This window comes from Acinonyx jubatus, chromosome A3, assembly GCF_027475565.1.
Source record: "Acinonyx jubatus isolate Ajub_Pintada_27869175 chromosome A3, VMU_Ajub_asm_v1.0, whole genome shotgun sequence".
NCBI lineage: Eukaryota > Metazoa > Chordata > Mammalia > Carnivora > Felidae > Acinonyx > Acinonyx jubatus.
This window is the reverse complement of record NC_069388.1, coordinates 126,660,359-126,672,380: the sequence shown is the minus strand read 5'-3', so window position 1 is coordinate 126,672,380 and position 12,022 is coordinate 126,660,359.

Sequence of the window (12,022 nt, the reverse complement as noted above, 5' to 3'; positions counted from 1 at the left end):
CCATAAAAGCATTTTATAAACTAAAAAATGCTGTACTGATGTGTGTTATCATTAAGATTTTAGGGGCTTGGAAATACAGGACTCTTGAGGCTGGTAGCATTTGGTGCAGATTGCAGTATTTGGTGCTGGCGCTCTGAAGCCTGGATAGAAATAAAGTGCCGTGGAGCAGATCACGCCAGCTCTGGCATGTGGTGCGCAGATTATTACTCAAACTTCTCATTCAGTCGTAATGATTATTTTAAAGCATCAAGGCCAGGCTAGTTATATCGGCTTGCAAGTTGGCATATTTTTATCTTGGTCTATTCCAAGTTCGAAAAATGATATATTGGGTATGCTCTAGGTCCGGCGACAGTCCAAGAAATCCCCTACCTAATTAAAGAGGTTGACAGATGGAAAGGAGTTCGGGACACGGTATCCCCAGCTCACTGCTGGGCTTGGAGCAAGGTTGCCGGCTGTGCACGGAATCTCTGTGGGGAGAAGGATGCCAAGCTGGACAGGGTGGCTTTCCTCCTTCTGTCTCGCTGGGGCTACACAGGCACTGCGTCTGGGGTCGGCTTCTCAGCTGTGACTTCTGGCGACTGGCCTCAGTTGCACCGAGAGCTTCCAGTTGGGAGAGTCGGGTGCTGGCATCTGGGGCCATGAGTCCTCTTGATTCTCATTCGCTGTGTACCGTCTTTCTGGTAGAAAGGCCGTTCGGCGAGAACTTGTGGAACAAGTGCTCAACCCAGCAAAGCTTTTGTCTCTTCTGAATAAGACTTGAGCGCGGTCTTGTCCCAACTCAGCACCTTCTAGCCCTAAAAGCCACCAGAAGTGAGAACGGAGTCACCAGCTGACCCTGCACTCACTACTGTCCTTCCGTTCCCTTGGGTTCTAGCCCTTCACCCGTGGACGCCATGAGGGAACCAGGCCTGGGGAGGCAGGTGAATTCCAGTGACCCAGTCTATCTGGTGGTGGAGCTAGGGAGAAAACACTTCAACAGAAGACGTTCCTTACATTCTCTGGGATCCCCACGCTAAAGGATGGCTGAATTGGGTGATTCCTGAGGATGTTTCCAGCGCTCTAAGCTATCGCACATTTGCTGCTGAAGAAGAATTACATTTCTAAAATATCATAAGACAATCTAGCAGAGAAGCACCAGCTGGGGGGGCTGCCACTTGACTGGCTGAATATCCTTGGGCCAGCACTTGGTCTCTCTCATATTCCATTTTCCACCAAAAAAAAGAGGATGAAACTCTTTGACTCCCAGAATGAACTCAAGTTCTAGAGAAAAACAGGTATGTCAAGCCCTTAAAAGCTTGAATCGTACCTAGTAGGGGTTCAATAACTCCTTGTTTGTTCCTGTCCCCTTTATCTCCAACAAGGGATGGACAGCATTTTTTTTTAAGAAAGTGAGGACTCCTTTGTCTGGAGGCTTGACAGATAATGTGACAGGAAAGAGGGGAGCTGGAAGGACCAAAGTCACGTGAGAGAGATCGAGGCTCCCGTCTCCTCCACGGTGGGGTGTTTCTAAGACTACCAACCCCTGGTGGCTGTGGGGGGGGGGCTCCCTTCCCACACTCCATGTGAGTCCCCGGGGGGCTGGTGCCATTTCCCGGTGGCTTCGAGCGGCACTAGATGCCCCTTTCCTGAACCCAGGAGCAGGCAATGTCCCACCACGACTCCAGACGGCAGGGCCACCCACTTCCAAGCTGGGCCGTGTTCCGGACGCTGCATTTTATGGCACGGTATTCGCAAGGCTCTGCATTTCTTGACGCAGTAAATCTTCCTCCTTCTTCCTGCAGAAGGAATTGCCATACGCGCATAAAAGTGACTGTAGGAGAAGTTTTAGGCATCTCTCTGCCCCTTTCCCACCATGTAAGCATTCCTGCGGATCCCGGCTTGGTCGCCCAGATGGTCTATGAGAAGAAATCCACAGCAACTCATCACCGGGCGTTTCTTCTTGCCAAGACGCACAGAAGGTTTATGTTTCATGATGGAAAGGTAAGTATCTCGAACAAGGCAGAATCCAGGGTAATAAAAGCTCCTTTTATTTCATATTCTCTTTCGCAGTGGTGGGTTTTATTCTGAATCTCACTAGACGCTTGACAAGCATAAAAAGCAACCGTTTCCTGCCTTAAAAATGTTGCCTTCTGAGGTCTTTTTGTTCCCTTGAACCCAGCCAGCCTAGGTTCTCCATGGGAGGGCAGAGATGCTGAGAAGGATACCATTGTTTGCACCGGAATAGCAGCTGTGTGGGGTGGGGGTGGGGTGGGATCTCTCCCACAGGCAGGGCGACAGGTCCCCTGGCAGAGGGTGGCAAAGCTTGTTTGTTTTCTTCAGGTATCTGTGTGTGAAGCTAACCCGTGTGACTGCCGCAGCCTTCTTTCCGTGCACGGGCCCTGTGCCGGGCACACACTCTACATACCGGATGCAATGCTGGTGCTTCCAGTTCTGTATCCAGCCATTTGCGTCACCCTCAGAAAGGTTCTCATCCACTGTTGCTGGATTTCAGAGAACCCAGAGAAAGCCATGGGCGTCTTCCTTCTCTCTCTCTCTTACACACACGGAGTAACAACGCATGCAATTTCGTGGATTCCCTGGGCCCCCTTCATGAAGCCCATCCATTAACCCACAGGATACTGGACCTCCGAGCTAAGAAGTTTGCTCTAATTTGTGCCCTATCTGGGAAGTAGCCTCCAAAGGCATCTTTCCCCCTTGAATGTGAGCTCTGTGGGAGCAAGGTCACCTCACATTCAGCTCTGCGTTCCCCACAGCCCATTAACCCAGGACCAAAGTGACAATGAGAGATAGATTCCAGGTCCAAGTCAGCAAGGGCATTAGGACCCACCAGATGACTCTGCTTAATCCGTGACTGAAAGAGATTCTGCCCACCGAGCAGAGGGTAGAACGATAGCACAGCTTAGGCAGAAGCCTCTTTCTCGGCAAACCCTTCCCCCCCCCCCAAGATCTGGGGCCGTGCTCCCAGTCCTCTGCAGCGGCCAGCATCTGCTCCAAGCACCTTCACAGCAAGCACCCCCCACCCCTTGCATCTGCTTGCGGGGACCACGTCGTCACCACCCAGAGGCCCCCTCCTAGGGCGACTATGGTACTGATCCGGCCCGAGTTGAACAGGCCATGACACTCACGTGTCTTTTTCCATCAGAAGCAAGATATCTAGGTATTTCACAGAAAGCTTCATCGAGCCCATTTTTTGACCCTAGAGATGAGAGCCGGTCTGTGAGTGTCACTTGGATAAGCCAAGGTGGTGGTGACAACTGTGGGAGGGCCAGGGAACAGAGGCAGGGATCTGGAGGGAAATAGCCAGTTTCCATCCCCACCCTTCTGTTGAGAGGCAAGGTGACCCTGTCCTCACCTCCGTTTGCTCATCTGGAAAGTGGGGATGACAGTACTTCCCTCGCCCTGTTGTTTTGAGAACCCAAGGCTGGGGATGGGCCTTGATACCTGTGGAGAGGGCTGTACGGGAAGAATATGAAGAGCGCCACCCTGAGTGCACAGCCCCAGCCTCTCCGCACACCCGGCGGGCAGGGGCACCCTGCCTGCCAGCTCATCCCACAGGGTGGGGGCCCTGAGCCACGGCACTGATTCCAGAGACCCCGATCCCTGGGGACAGGACATCTCCAGGTCTCCTCCTCCGGGACCAAGAGTGCTGACCTTACCCAGCAATTACCCTTCCCTGGTAAAGCTCTCCAGCTCCCAAAACTCGAAGCCCCGCAGTTAACAGCCGGCGAGAAGCTAATAAGCCCTGAGCAGTGAAGAGCCCCGGCCCGCGGATCCTGTTGCCATGGCAACTCCTGCAGGTGTTCCTGAAAGGAAGGAGGAGGCCAAGGGGTTCGGGTTGCCTTTGGCTCCCTTTCCGAAAATCTAACAGTAAGAAAGGTCATTGGGTGAGAGAGGCCTCCTCGCGTGGGCAGCAGACACAAAGGCCCTCGCCCGGGGTTGCACGGCTAGTAACCCGCACGGAGCGCCACCATCAAATCCGCTCTTCCCCGCTCCGCCCGGGCTGCCGTCGCCGGGAGTTGGGGAGACTGTCTCTGCCGCCCAGGCCTCCCACCTTCTTGTCTAGGTCTGCAGACACCTGTTCCCTCCCGTTCCCTGTCACCATCCAAAGGAGATCTCAAGTAGGACAGCTGCTGAGCCCCAGGTCCCCACCCCTGCCCTGGATGAAGGGGGCACACGGAAGGGGGCTCCCTTTCCTCCTGGTGTCCCAGCCATTAAGACTAAGCCCACCAGGGGCTATAGGTGGCCGGTGAGCCCTGCCTTGTGGAAAAGGACCAGAGAGAGAAACCCACAGGCAGGGAAACTCACAGAGGGTTGGTAAAAATAAGAGGGGCTCTTGTCGCGTCTGAGCCCCTAGATCTGGTGTTCCCAGAGGTCCCCTACACCCTGCCCCTTCTGTGGTTGGTTACGGGAGCAAACAGTCGCCCCTCCCATTGCTCTGAGCTGTGCTCTGTTAATAGCACAGCTCCCACCCCCCACATCCTCTAAGGCTGTGGAGACCTCAGCTTGGTGCGGGGACAGTCACCGTACCTTTCTGCTAGATCTTCTGTCTCCTGCTCCTGGCACCTGAAAGCCTCCACCCCAGGGAAAGGCTTAGAAGGAGCATCAGGAACAAGGAGGGAAGAAATCGGGGCTGGGGCTGCCTCTGGGGAATGCCTTTCCACATCCCTAAAACACCCTGCAGGCAGCCAATCACCTGCAGGGGATACGAGTAACATCACGAAGTCTGGGGAACCAGGAGGTGATTTCAGTGCAGAGAGCTCTGACACTCACAGCAGGGGGACCTCACCTCTATGTGCCTCAGTTTCCTCATCTGTAACAACACCCACCTCACAGAGTTGTAAGGATGGAAGTTGAAGAATGGAGATGATGCACAGAGTGCCAGAGTTTGGGCAGGATGTACATGGGTGCCTAAGCCCTGCCCCGCACCCCCCCCCCAGCACTTACTATAATCGACAAGGAAAAACAAGGGAGGGGGATGGTACCCCAGACCTCAAACCAGAGAAGTCCAGCCACCTGTTGCAGACCTAGAGGAGTAGCAGCTTGTTATAGAGCAGATGGGACTGGATTGAAGGAATGTGGTAAACACGACTCTCAGTCCCTCAGCCCTCCACAAAATCCATGCAGGCTCCCAGGAGGTGGTGGAGGATGCTGGCAGAAACTCACTGAGCCCTTGGGAAGACAGCACTGAGTGCTGGAGGTGAGGGAGGGCCACGCAGAAGCCCCTCACAGAGTCAGGAGTTGCTCTCGGACAGTGGGGGAAACACCAGGAACTAGAAGTTAATGACGGATGTCTACGGACGTCACAGACACAACTCCTAAGCAACTTTAACCAACCCGCAGTAGCAGCAGGTCAGAAATGAGTGGGAATGCAAACACGATAAATCAAAACTTAGAAGATGAGGCCAAAGTGACCTTTCAACCACCCAAAACACCCCAACGAACTTCAGTTTGCCTAATCGAGAAAGAGGAGAAAACCCTAACGCACAAAATCAGAAATGATAAATTGTATATAACAAAAAAATACAGACACAGAAGACAAAAGCTTTTTATAATTTTAGGCTATTATCTTAAATCTCAAGAAATGGGTGATTTTTGAGAACAATACTAATTTACCCCCCAACTGAGTCAAGGAGTAGAAAATGACTCTGAAAAGACTGATCACCATAAAAAAAAAAAAAAGAAACAAGAAAAAAGAAACAACTGAAAATGTTGTCAAAGAATTAACTCCATAAAAGATACTAAGTCTCAATGGTTTTGAGTGAGTTCTTCCAAACTTTTAAGATTCAGTTAATACTCACGCTAGGTCAGTGACTTTAAAGCGTTAAAAATACTTTTCATTTTATAAAGCCAGATTTAGTTCATCTAAAATCTCAGACCTTGATAAAGAGAATCTGGATGTGCACAAACACTACAAGCAAGTCTCATCTATTATGAAAAAATGTACACCTTTCACATAAAATACTGTGGTTGCATCCAGCGCTAGAGCAAACAGATGATTCACTAGAATCCCCAATTAGCTCTTATCGAAGAAATGCAAAGAATTTGAAAATAGGCAGAAAATGCAAGGTTTCATAGTAGGAGAGTTACCAGTTCAGCTCTTCAATTGATTGAAGAAAAAAAATTAGTAAGATTATTCTATGTTGAAATACATTTGATAAAATCAATATACAACCATTTCTGACTTAAAAAACAAAAGCAAAAAAAAAAAACCACCTCTAATGTTTTAAAAGGATTCCTCTAGGAGTAGAAGAGCTCTCCCTTACCGTGATGGAGGTAAAACCCAACTGTCTTTGGAGCTGACGGCCAGTCTTTTTCCCGGGGCCCAGGTTCCTCGCCCTCCCTGGCAGTCCACCTCCTCCCCCTCCCTCCAGCCTCTGCCCCTCCAAGTGGGAATGGGTCTACAGGTCAGAGGCCACCTTTTCAAGGGGGGCTTGAGGACTCACGTCTGAAACTTGTAGGCCTGTGCTCCCAGGATTCATTCACGGTGGGGACTCCTACCGCTGGTACACTTCCAGATCACCAGCAAGCTCTCTTTCTGGGATTTATCCTGGCTCCCCTGGAGCATAAGCCATCCAGACAGAATCCAGAATGTTTCCCCCTGCAGACATTTGCCACGGGATAATATTACAACCTGGAATAGATGAAGGCGGTGAACACGACGTTATGACCACTGCTCAACACCCCCCACCCACCCCAGCCCTACTCCCAGCTCACTGTAGGCCTTTCCACACGACGGAAGAAGGCTCCACTTTAAAGGAGGGAGATTCTGAAATATGCTGCCACACGGAAGAACCTGGAGGACATCATGCTGAGCGAAATAAGCCAGTCACCAAAAGGCAGATAGTATGTGATGCCACTCATGTGAGGTTCCTAGAATAACCCAATCTACGGAGACAGAGAGTAGAAGGGTAGTTGCCGGCTGGGCAGACAGGGAGACGGGGAGTTGTTGTTTAATGGAGTTTGTTTTGCCAGATGAGACTACTGTGGACAGTAGTTGCACGACAATGTGAATCCACTTAATGTTACTGAACTGTGCACTTAGAAATGGTTAAGATGGCTAATGGTTTTGTTTGTTTTTACCATAACACAACACACACCCTGCTGCTGCTGTTACTACTACTTGGGACACGGGAGTCAAGCAGGAGTTTGAGGCTCCTGTCACCTACTGGCTGCGTGATTTGGGGACACTGTTTAAGCGGTGAGGCTCACTCTACTCTGTAAGATGTGTTTTAAAATGGTATTATCCAGGGGCACCTGGGTGGCTCAGTCAGTTGAGTGTCCTACTCTTGGTTTCGGCTCAGGTCATGATCTCACAGTATTGTGAGTTCGAGCCCTGCGTTGGACTCTGCACTGGCAGCATGGAATCTGCTTGGGATTCTCTGTCTCCCTCTCTGCCCCTCCCCAACCCATGTCATCTCTATCTCCTTCAAAATAAATAGACTTTAAAAAGAAATGATAATATCTAGCATCAAGCTTGCTGTGGAGATTGCTTACAAAGGATGTTGCACATTACAAGAAAGTCACCAATCCAAACATGATGTAAATAAAAGGCTTTGATTATCATGCTAGGGAGCTTATCTTGTAGAGCACAGAGAGCCACTGGAGGCTTTAAGTTGGGGGATGACAAGATTTGCTCTGTTTTAGAAAGATGGCTCTGCTGGTTGTGAGAAGGGTCCCTGAAGTAGTGAGAGTGGAGGTAAGGACACTGGCTACCCTAGTGTGGGATCCAGGTGACGATGGGGGTCTCCATGCCCACTGCAGTAGAGACAGCAGCTTAGGGAAACATTCAGGGAGTTGGCCCAACACATGTGGGCAAAGGTGTGAGAGAAAGGAGGGCCCGGTGGTGCTCACTCGAGCATCACAGCAAGGTCCCCTGCAAAGGGAGATGCCAGGCATGTCCAGGGGATACAGCAGAGGGCTCAGGAGGCACCCTATGCCTGGGATGAACGGTGGGGCAACCTTCAGGCAGAGGCTGGGCCACCTGTCAAAGGCACCGAGCAAGGAAAGAGTCCCAGCGGGGGGGGGGGGGGGGCTGGGAGGCTGCAGTAGGGGACCTCCAGAGATCCCTCCCACCCATAGGGCCGATTTGCTGCTCCCTCACAGAGAAACCAATCTCATCCCATCTACTCTAAGGTATTTCCACCAACTGTGTGCGTTTACTGGGAATTAGGTCTCCAAATGGGAACATCCCTCCTCTGGGTCAGGAGGATAAAAACGTCCACTCCAGTAAGAAGTTAGGGCTCAGAGGACTTCTCTTTCGCCTAATAGATCCTGGATACATTTTGGATCATCTCCTCTACACAAGGAGACCTTCTGGCTGTGGTCGACCCCTTGATTCAAAGTGCGTGGCCACAGAGACTATTAACAGGACATGCGACGCCGGGACTCTCCAGGAGTGTAGAGTCACACAGAAGTTAGGCTCTGGAATCAGACTGGTGTGACTGGTCCTGACCCTCTCTGTTTGGGCGACCTTGGGCAGGTCAGTTAGCACCTCTGAATTCCTCTTCTCGTACGTAAACGGGAGACAGTACCTACTTGCCTTGCCGGAGTGGTTCACGGAGATGAGACCTTGCGCTACACGGGTGCTCAATAAATTGTACTTTATCTTTAGGGTGCCCGGATGGCTCAGTCGGTTAAGTCTCCGACTCTGACTTCAGCTCAGGTTATGTTCCCATGGTTTGTGAGTTCAAGCCCCACATCAGGCTCTGCACTGAGTGTGGAGCCTGCTTGGGATTCTCTCTCTGCCCCCCCTCGTCCCCCGGTCTCACTCTCTCTCTCCCTCAATAAATAAATAAACTTAAAAACATTTTTTTATGTTTATTCGTTTTTGAAAGACAGAGAGAGACAGAGCACAAGCGGGGGTGGGGCAGAGAGAGAGGGGGACACAGAATCCAAAGCAGGCCTCCAGGCTCCGAGCTGTCAGCACAGAGCCCGATGCGGCCTCTTCCAAAGAATAGAGCAAGGGATCCCATGGACCGAGAGAGAGATCATGACCTGAGCCAAAGTCGGACGCCCAACTGACTGAGCCACCCAGGTGCCCCTAAAAACATTTTTTAATAAATAAATACATAAATAAAATAAATTGTACCTTATTCTTATTGCTAATAGTAGCAAAGAGTACAATTCTTCGGTTAAAGCAAAAGAGTTATAAAAAAAAATGGGCTACAAGCAAATTTATCAAAGGACAGGAGGAGGCCTTTTCCAGTCTCCCAGGAAGAAGACGTGAACAGTGGGGCTAACTTGGACAAAGGGAGGCAAGGGAAGCCAGCGCGGGGAGGACAGTGCTGGAGACACACAACACCGGAGACCTTCAAGTACCCAGAAGAGAAAGTCAATGCCTTTTCTAAGAGACAAATGTCTCAGGGATAGGGTGGCTTCACCCCCCGGCCTGGGCCACAGGCTGGGGGGAACAGAGACCCTCTTGGAGTGGCAGCAGAGACCCACGCGGCTCGGCTGCCGCCACTGTCCTCAGAGCCCGGGATGCCCCTTGCAGTGTCCTCATTGGTACACAAAGGGGCCACCTGCCTCCTCCCAGAAGGAGAATTCTGAGCATCCTGACTGCTTGCCCTCAGCCCGGCCCAGGCGTAGCGGGGGGCCCGTGACACTGCAGGTGCCAAAGAGCAGCAGAGGAGATCGGGGAGGTCACCTGAGGGTCTTGGAGACCACTCCCGGACCCCAGCTGTGCGGACTGTCCGTCCTGGTGACGAGCCGTCTCCGCGGCTGTCCTCTCCTCCGGCCTCTGCCCTCATTCTGACACACCCTCCCCTCCCCGAAGACCCCACGAGAAGCACTGCCCTGCTGAATGGGGGCCTCCCAACGATGGAGAGGTGGAGTCAGGAGGCACACAGAGAAAACCAAGCAGGGAAGCTGCCCAGATTCACGAATTAGGCAGGCCGGTGCTCAGACCCAGATCCGGGCTCCAAACCAGTCCTTTGGCCCAAGCGGCCCAGACTCGGCAGCAGGCCCGCCGTTCGGTGTCCAAATTCCATCAGGAGAAGGGCTGCCTGTCTACGGTGGAGTGGAATTTCCACACTGGCCCCTTCCCATTGTCAGGTGAAACATCAGGAGAGCCCCTGCCTCTAGAGCCTCTGCAGGGCCACCTCAGTCACCTCTCCGACAGCTTTCGCCACTGCCCGACTGTCATTGAGGGTCTCGGTCTCTGAGATCTGCCTCGCGTGCTCTGAGGTCCCCTTTCAGGCCTCTGACAACCACCAGGCAGGAGCTCACAGTCCAGGAGTTGAACACCAGCATCCAAACCAGAGGTTACACGTTACTCCTGAGTCTGACGTGCGCACGCCTGGCTCGCGACCCTGAGCAGGTTGCCGCGCGGTGGCTCTGGGGTCTGCAGCATCCGACTGTAGGGCCTTTGCTTCTCGCGTCTCCCATGGCCGGTGGAGAGAGAGAAAAACCAGCGCGTGGCTGCTCAAACAAGACCCTTCCTCTTCTTCTTTTCAAGCCCCGGAACAGATGCTAGCCTATTTTCCCATTGTCTCATTTTCTAAGCCATCTTCAGTTTATAATGAGTTTAAAGTTATTAAGAAGAGATACGGAGTCCCAGGCGTTGGAGCGCAATGAGAGCACAGAGCTGCTGCGTTTACAGTAAGCTGGAGAAAAGGCAGCCTCTTCCAAAGAATAGGGCGGAGCTGCCTTTGAATGCTCTCCTGCTACACTGACCACGATGAGTTTCTTTCCAAAGAGAGAAGGCCCGGTTTTCAGGGGGAAGGTTAACGTACCACAGGCAGTGCCGTTCGGACACGGGGAGCCAGCTGATTCCGGCCGCCTCGACTCCACGTCTAAATTTAGTGGCAGGTTAAGCAAGTGGTGGGTCTTTTCATCCTTCTGTGAAGCCACTCCCCTTTAAAGGCAGCACATGCTCACCTCGCAGGTGAGGGCCTGCCAGAGTAGGCGGTGCTGGCCGGCACTCCCAGACCAAGGACTCCAGCCCCTCGTGCTCCAGGCCACCTTTCCAGAGTGAGGCTGGTGTGGACGGAAGAGCCACATTCAGATCCTGTCCCGTTCCTTGTTTGCTTCTGAGTGAAAGGCAAGCGGGTAGGGACACGGCTAACGAGAGACAAGAAGCCAATGACATAAATCTGGTTCTCCCGTTGGCTGTGGCTTCCCGTGATTTGGTGCCTCACCCCTGGATAACAGTCGGCGTCACGGTGGGGGTCTCAGCATCAGTGAATTTTAAATTCTCCTCAGGTTATTCTAATCTGCAGCTTGATCCTTAACCACGGGTCCTGATGAACTTCAAAGTGGAGATGGGCACTTCTGAAACCCTTGGCTCATCCTCCTTTTAGTAAGCTAGGTGATGCCCCAATAATTTTCTACAGACAACAGGCATGGTGGCCAAAACCACGTGTACGGTTTGGGAAACATGGAATGCCAGGGAAAGTTTGAACAAAGGCCCCTAGGTATTGTGTGGGAAGTGGGGGAGTCTGGACATTTTCCAATCTGAGCTCTTGAACAGAGATCTCAGAAGGCTGGGATACCAGCAGGCAGCTGGGAAGACTCAAAGAACATTCCATAGACCCCTTTGCCATATGATCAGCTCATGAATGGAAAAGAAAGATGGAAAATACAGCCCAGTGCCATTCAGATGCCCACCAGGAAGTTCACCCGGGTTCTTCAGCAGAGGGAGAAGGCGCCACGACGACTGGGGTTTTACCCAGCAAGTGGCCAAGGTTGAATCAGACTACCTCAGATCACCAGGCAGTTCCATTACTTACTAGCTTTGTGTCCCTGGGCAAATAACTTACCCTCTCTGGACCTCATTTCCTTATAAGGTTATCATGAGGATTAAATGAGTTAATGCATTTCAAACTTGGGGTGTATGTTTGGGGGGAACTCCCTCGGCTGAAGCAGGGCCCAGCACCACTGACAGAGAGGAGTCCTAGGCAGATGGTGGGTTCAGCAGGGCACAGAGCAGGCCACGTGGTATTACCTTAAATACCTGGAAGGCATTATTAGCCCTACTTATGCGTAAGAAGACGAGGCTCCGAGAGATGAAGTTATCCGCTGA